Raw genomic sequence first — 7,350 nt, forward strand, 5'->3', positions numbered from 1 at the left:
GGTGTTTTTGGTAAGGTGGAGACGGCTGGGGTGGTGGTGGTTATGGGTTGGGTTGATTGGGGTTGATAATGGTGTTATTTCATGGGTGTGGGACTAAAGTTACAACGATATGGACTGCAGTTACACCCGTAAAGAAATAAAGTTACACTGATCTGGACTGAAGTTACACCTGTGAAGAACTAAAGTTACACTGATATTGACTGAAGTTACATTGTTTATGGACTAAAGTTATACTCGTAAAAGGATCAAAATTACATAAATTCTAAAATCATTATATTAGTATAAAGTTACAAAGTTACTGGTTAAAGTTACACTCTTAGCAGACAAAAGTTGCATAAATTAGGACTAAAGTTACAAAGACTCTTAAAATTCTATAAATTCAAATTTATATATTCAAAATAATTTCTTATAAAAAAATGACTTTAAAAAACTAAAGTTACATTTGTATAGAATTAAAGTTACACTCATAGACTAAAGTTACACTTGTAAAACAGTGAAGTTACACTGACAAAATGATTGGCTGAGAATAGGACTTAGGGACTCAACCAAAATGGTGAACTTACCTGAACCTATGTCTATATATATATATATATGGGTTCAGGTACGAACTAGAGTTCAGTACGAACCGTACGAACTACCCAAAACAATAAAACACATCATGTTAAGCGCAGTAAACCAACCGCATCACCTTCCCTGTAACTACTGCTTATCCAGTACACCTAAAATCACATCAATCTCCCTTCTTCCACCACCAATCGAAACTTTCAGACGACCGCCGATGACGGTACATACTTTACCAGTAACACAAAAATATGTTATTAAACCAACGCTCTCATGAATCTTCCATTTTCACTCCCACCTGAAGCGCCCTTATCCTTGACCATAAGATTCTCACCGGAGATGTGATACCGCGTTGCCTTTAGTCGCCGGCCAGAGAAGAATATTTTGGGTCGGAATTTTTCGACTAATTGGATGGTAGGATTAGTTTTTTGAATTTTTTGTTCCTTTTTTATAGATCCAATATTTAAATTGAAAGAAAAGCATGAGATATTAACAAATATCATCGGCGGTGGGACAAGTGTTGGAGGAACGATCATTTGAGAAGAAGAAAGTCGACGGGACGGGTGTTTGTGGGGATTCCGGTTGACGAGGAGGTGTTGGTTGTTGTTGAGCGGCGATGGTGGTAGTGACGAGGTTGCTGGTTGTGGTTTGAGAAGCTCGTGAATGTCGCCGGCGCCATTTGAGATCTCTAGTGATATCTTCTGCGCCGTCGGAGTTGTTCACTGATGTTTCCGGTGCCGTCTGAGGTGGGCGTTAACATTGTCGGTGGTTATCAGGAAGTCGCTAACTACTTGTGGTGGTGGGTAAGGTGGTCATAGGTGGATACACAAAATTATGCTCCAAGTACACATAATACTACTCTAAGATACACAAATCGACGAGTGTATCTGAATGTATAATATGTGTATCTGGACCAAGTAAGATCCTACATCAACTAATGTCCTCGAATTACAGTTGTGTTTACTTGTGTATTCATTTCCGTCATTTATTTGAATCTTTGTTTGATTTACTGATTGATTTATCAGATGATCATTTTGCGGTTTATTGAGATCGGTTTTTCATTTGCAGAATTTGTTGAAATTGTGATGGCTATTAGTGCTGTTGTGATGTCCTCTAACGTCTTTATACTTGGCAACTGAGGAGGACAATTGAGGTCCCTGCATCAGATGATCATTTTCCATCATTTATGTGTATCACCCAAGTCAACTTCCTGATTGTCTATTACTATTGTCATCGTCTTTGCCAATTATTTGGTGAAAATTTTAAAGCTTTTCTTATTGAGTAAGAGCTTCTAAGAATTGCACTTTCATGGGTAGAATTAAGAATTTTGTTTGGCTTAATGTTTGTCGCGTTTCTGCAGACTCCTGCAGCTCCTGTGGCATCTTCTAAGGCTGGGTATGCTGTTTAATTTTTGTAAGAAAAATTAGACCTATACGGGGCGATCTTGAAAATAAGCATCAGGGTTCTATAGTTTCTTACTAGTCTAAAAGCTTTAAATTAGTATCTCCAAAATGTTATGAAAACTCTTGTTGATTTGGTTTATAGAATGCTGGATCTGTACACAAGTTTATCAGTATGCTCTTATTACCTTGAAACTTGGCATACTTAAGCCATATGCAGCATGAAATGCGTGTTTATAAGGTCTGAAGAAAACCACATGTTTCAGTGTATCTTGTTAGCTAAAGGTATGTATCTAGTAACTTAAAAGAGTATATCTACCAAGATAAAGGTATGTATCTAGTAACTTAAGAAAGTGTATCTAGCTAGCTAAAGGTATGTACCTAGTAACTTAATGAGTGTATTTAGCTAGCCAAATATATGTATCTAGTCACGTAAAGAAGTGTATCTAACAATTTAATGGGATCAAACAAGGGGGACGGTGTCCTAAACCTTTTCCCTTATTTTCGGAATGAGGGTGCAACCAAAACAAACAAGGGGGGCGGTGTCCTAAACCTATCAGTGCCTTAATTAGATGGTAATCGGCTAATCGCAAGTGTTATTTAAATGGGGGGGGGGGGGGGGGAGTATTCTTCTAGTAATAACGATTTCTTTGGCTTTCTGTGGTAAGTTGATCATAAAACTTGGTATTATTAACATGTTTATGGCAGTTCTATATATATGATTGCCATATGTTGAATTCAAAGAAAATTTAACCAAATGAGAATTTGATTTGGTGACATGTACTTTGACAGAGGACTATGATGCAAATGAGGAGGTGTTCCGGCAAATCGACTTGAATTTGTCTTAAGGACCGTGCATTGGCATGTCTCGACTTGATCAATGGAATGTTGCTAAGAAATTCTGATTGAACCATCCCAAAGAGGTGAGTCTTGTTGTTGTCAGGCAAGGTTCAAAATGAATGCTTGTAAGACGGACAAGTTTAGACGTTCAAGAATGGCTAATGAGATCCTGAACTTCAATTTGGCTCCTTTTTAGACTTCATGCTCATATTTTCTTGCTGTTGTCGCTTTTTTGTTTTGTTTAGTTCATCACTTCATCAGTAATGCCCCTATAAGTTAGAATGATAAAGAAGTAGATTGTTCGGGTCTTCTGCTTCTGTACTAAGTTGAATCTTCATGATTTTCAGCTACTACCGAATGCCATGTATGTTAAACATGAAACCGAAGTTAATCTTAATCCTGCAACATCTCAAGTGATCTGTGGATGTCACACAGTTGCACAGTTAAGAGGATGGGCTTTGTGTTGTATTAAAAAGTTGTTTGTGGTGTGCTTTTATTAGCTCTCCAACTTTTAATAATGCTTAGTTGCTGGGATCATGAGTAACTTAACGGAGATGTATCCTCCCACATAATTTGTTGGAAATTAATTATTTATTACGTGTCATATACATGTCTCCATGGAGGAAGCATTTGTTGATTTGATCCTACCACAAGGAGACTGTAAAAGATCCATTTTAAATCAACACCTTAATGAATTACCATGGGTTATTCCATTGTTACCATGCTTGAATTATTTCATTGTTATTTCATCTAACAACTTAAAGAAGTATATCTAACAAGCTAAAGGATATGTATCTTTTTTTTTTTTTTTGACAACAAGAGGAGGATAACTTACAAAATTGTACCAACAACTATGTAAGCTACCAGATAAGAGTGTCGTTGGGGCTCTCAATCAAACACAATTTATAATACTCAACAAACAACTAGTTAGCGGTAAGTCGAGGTCGATCCATGGGACGGTGTGCTTTGGGCTCTAAGTCTATCTATCTCAATTTATGCTAGTGTCACGATTGATTTGGGTTTGTAGTTGTGTCTAGACTAATGCAAGCAATAAGGTAAAACAAACAATAAAAGAAAAGATGTAAACAAATGATTAAAAGTGCTAGGATATCATGGGGTCATAGGGGATTCATGGTGTTGATCATACAAACATGTTCACAAGGTTGCAAGCAATTAATGTTGTGATGGATTGAGTTGGGTTATATCTTACAATCCTAGGAAAGTTTGGGTCCCGGAGCCGAATCGATTAGATTGTACAACACCTACAAGTCGACTTAATCTTCCCTACTCAACAACATGCATGGTCTAATGAGACTCGAGTTGGGTTATGTCTTACAAGTCTCATTGAAAAGATAGGAGATGATAGTAAATGCAAGGATTCATAGGCTTAGCATTTCATCAAACATAACACGTGCATGAATTGAGATCAAAACAAGCAAGCAATTTGATTATGAAAACATATTAGATTAAGCATGAATCAATCCCATGTTGGTTTCCCCTAATTACCCACTAATCCTAGCTAAGAAACTACTCACTCATTATCATGAAAAACATGTCATTAATGGTGTCAATCATCACAACAAGTATAAACATGATAATAGAATGAAGAAATAAACAATAAAGATTAAAGAGTAAAGGAATTATACCAAACTTGAGATGATCCAATTAATAAAGCAAAGAATAATAGAAGAAACTTGATTGATTGATGGAAGATTGTCAATCTCCCAATAATAACCCAATAATCTTCAATTACCCAATAATAAACTTGAATAATAACTTGAACAATAATTAAGGAGAGATTAATGTGTAATTTGTGTGGAAAGATTGAGATTAATCTATTCTAATCTACTCCTAATATAATCTAAGAGGAATTTCTAATCTAATAAAACTTGATGGTTTGATTATTACAAATGGGGTATATATAGTGGAAATTAGGTGGATGCATTAGGGTTAGCTAAAAGCTTAAATGACGATTAAGTCCCTACTTAGGGAGACTCCGGTCTTTTTCGAAGGAAGGGAGTCTTTCTTTGTAGCTTGGAGAAGAAATCGTGCTGTAGAGGAATCCGGGCGGATTAGGGTCGGGACGGGCGGAATCTGACAATGGAATCCGAGCGGATTCAAGAGAATCCGGCGGATTTCAGTGGGGCAATCCGAGCGGATTGTGGCGGGGGAATCCGGGCGGATTGTAGGGAATCCGGGCGGATTGTCTTCCAGCGGAATTTCTTGTTTTTTCCAGCCACAAGACGGGCGGATTGTAGAGAAGACGGGCGTCTTGGGGAAGACGGGCGGATTCTGCGAAGACGGGCGGATTCCTGAATGCGACTTCTTCGTTTGACCTCGGATTGTAAAACGGACGTTATTTTCTCATCCGGACTCCTATTGGAGTGATTCAAAAGCCTAGATCGCTTGTTTTTTCGATGCCGTTCCATCTAGCATACTTTCAGAGCCAAAGGAGCAATCCTTGGTTCGGTTTTTGAGCGATTTCTTCTTGTTATGCCTTCCTCTCGTCATTCTTACTTTTAACCCTTTGATCCTTCTACATACACTTTATTCCTACATCTTTGGTCATCATTCTTGCCTTCTCTTCATACTAGTCCATCTAATATCATCAATAAGCTTCCAAATATGCACGAAAGACGGGAATTTCCGCCTTATTATCTTCTTTTCTACAAAACATATGAAATGCGATAGAAAAGCAAATAGGAAGGTTTTGACGGATAAAATGGCCATGAAATGCTATAATAGTATGCAAAATAGGCTCAATTAGGGGACTAAATGTGCGCTAATTATGGTCACATCAAATATCCCCAAACCGAACCTTTACTCGTCCCGAGTAAAGAGGTGACTAAAACTAGACCTTTATTTAAACTATCCTACTAACATAGCCGATATGAGACAATTAGCGGGTCTCACTCCGCCCCTTCAACTCACAACAAGACAACCATGAGGTAGGATGCCTTCTTGCAAGGCAAGGTGGGCTTGCCAAAATGGCGACACATCCAAACATTAAAGCACACAAAATCAAGTAATGGATGCATCTACAAAAGAATAGCCACTTTCCTCATCTAAGTGGCGGAAATTATCTACAAGGGAAGCAATTCAAGGGTACACACTCCTTCATAGATGCAATTTATTCAAACTACTAAGCCTAGAAGGATACCAATAAATCACCTCCAAGTTGTGTCAAGCTAGGGTACCTTTGTCCTCAATCGTTAAATGCTTTTGTCAAGAGTAGACTCCCTATGGTGTTAGAAACACTGGAGGATCGCGGAATTCCCCCTCTTGCCTAGACAAGAAGAAGGGTCGTCCCCTCTCTACCATGCACAAAAATGGATACGATGGATAAAGGGATCAATAGATATTTGAGTTTCATTTTGGGAGTTTGCTTTGTTGTTGTTTTTCCCCCCAATTTCTTGTGGCATATAACATTTGAGAACACTTTCTTTTTGCCATTTCTTTGATGTTTGACATTTCAATACTTGACAACTTTCTTTTCTTTGCATTTCTTTTGAACATTTTCAAAGTCACCCCATATGTAGTGAGGGTGCCTTATATTTGAAGCTTTAGGAGTTCTATTTTTGCTCCTCTTTTCATTTGATGCATTTTTGCAAACTTTTTTTCTTTTCTTTTCATTTCTTTGAACTCAAATTGATTTTCTTTTTGTGCCCATTCCCTTTGATGACAAAAATGATGTGGTAGAACATGGATGATGGATGGATGGATGCATGGTTTCAAGGGTCACCTTGGAATAAACGGTAGCCAAGGAGTTATCACACCACAAGGTACTCTTGACTAGTCCTTAATCCATGGGTCAAAGGATACTAGCATGACACATCCTAGGGTGTTTTACAAGTATTCTAACAAGCAAAGTCTTAAGAACAAAAAGCATCTACTAGGGCCTATATACACTTGTCAAGTTTCCCAAGTAAACGGTTTCACAAAATTTTTCTAACCATGCAACTATATGTCATGATGCAACTAACATTTATACATCCTAATGCATATGGTTCTACCAACTAGTATGCCAAATAATCTAAATGCAATCCCAAATTCACATTGTTTTACCGCATCAATCAAAATAAAGCCACATAGTCATTAACATAAAGAGGAAAAAGGAGATTGGAAAGATCATACCATGCCGTCTTCAATATCCTCATGTCTCGGATGTGGCGTAGTCAATCAATGTGAACAAGGATAGAACAAACACAATATATACAAACAATATATACAAGACTACACTACAAAGGAAATGAACATGTTTTTGATTTTTTTAATTTTTCAATTTTTATAGTTTTTGATTTTATGAAATTAAAAGACATATTTTTCTGATTTTTCAAAAATTTCAATTTTTATCATTTTTGGAATATAAATTCCCATCCCCCACTTTATTTTGGACATTGTCCTCAATGTACATGTAGGAGTAGGAATAAAAAGGAAATACATGTTTTTGGATTTTTGATTTTTTGAAATAAAGTACAAATGCAATATGATATGAATGAATGCATGCTCTAACTAAATGCAATTCTATATGACATATATAACAAATGAA

General features: G+C 37.0%; 1 long non-coding RNA gene across 1 annotated transcript; it reads left to right on the forward strand.

The window, feature by feature from the left end:
* The first annotated feature begins 627 nt into the window (after positions 1-627).
* LOC141597081 (uncharacterized) lies at positions 628-3,445 on the forward strand. The gene is made up of 3 exons (XR_012522687.1): positions 628-1,478; positions 1,630-1,956; positions 2,754-3,445. It is a non-coding gene; the product is annotated as an uncharacterized LOC141597081 (long non-coding RNA).
* The last annotated feature ends 3,905 nt before the right edge of the window (positions 3,446-7,350 follow it).

The sequence above is a fragment of the Silene latifolia genome, chromosome 8, assembly GCF_048544455.1.
Source record: "Silene latifolia isolate original U9 population chromosome 8, ASM4854445v1, whole genome shotgun sequence".
Classification (NCBI taxonomy): domain Eukaryota; kingdom Viridiplantae; phylum Streptophyta; class Magnoliopsida; order Caryophyllales; family Caryophyllaceae; genus Silene; species Silene latifolia.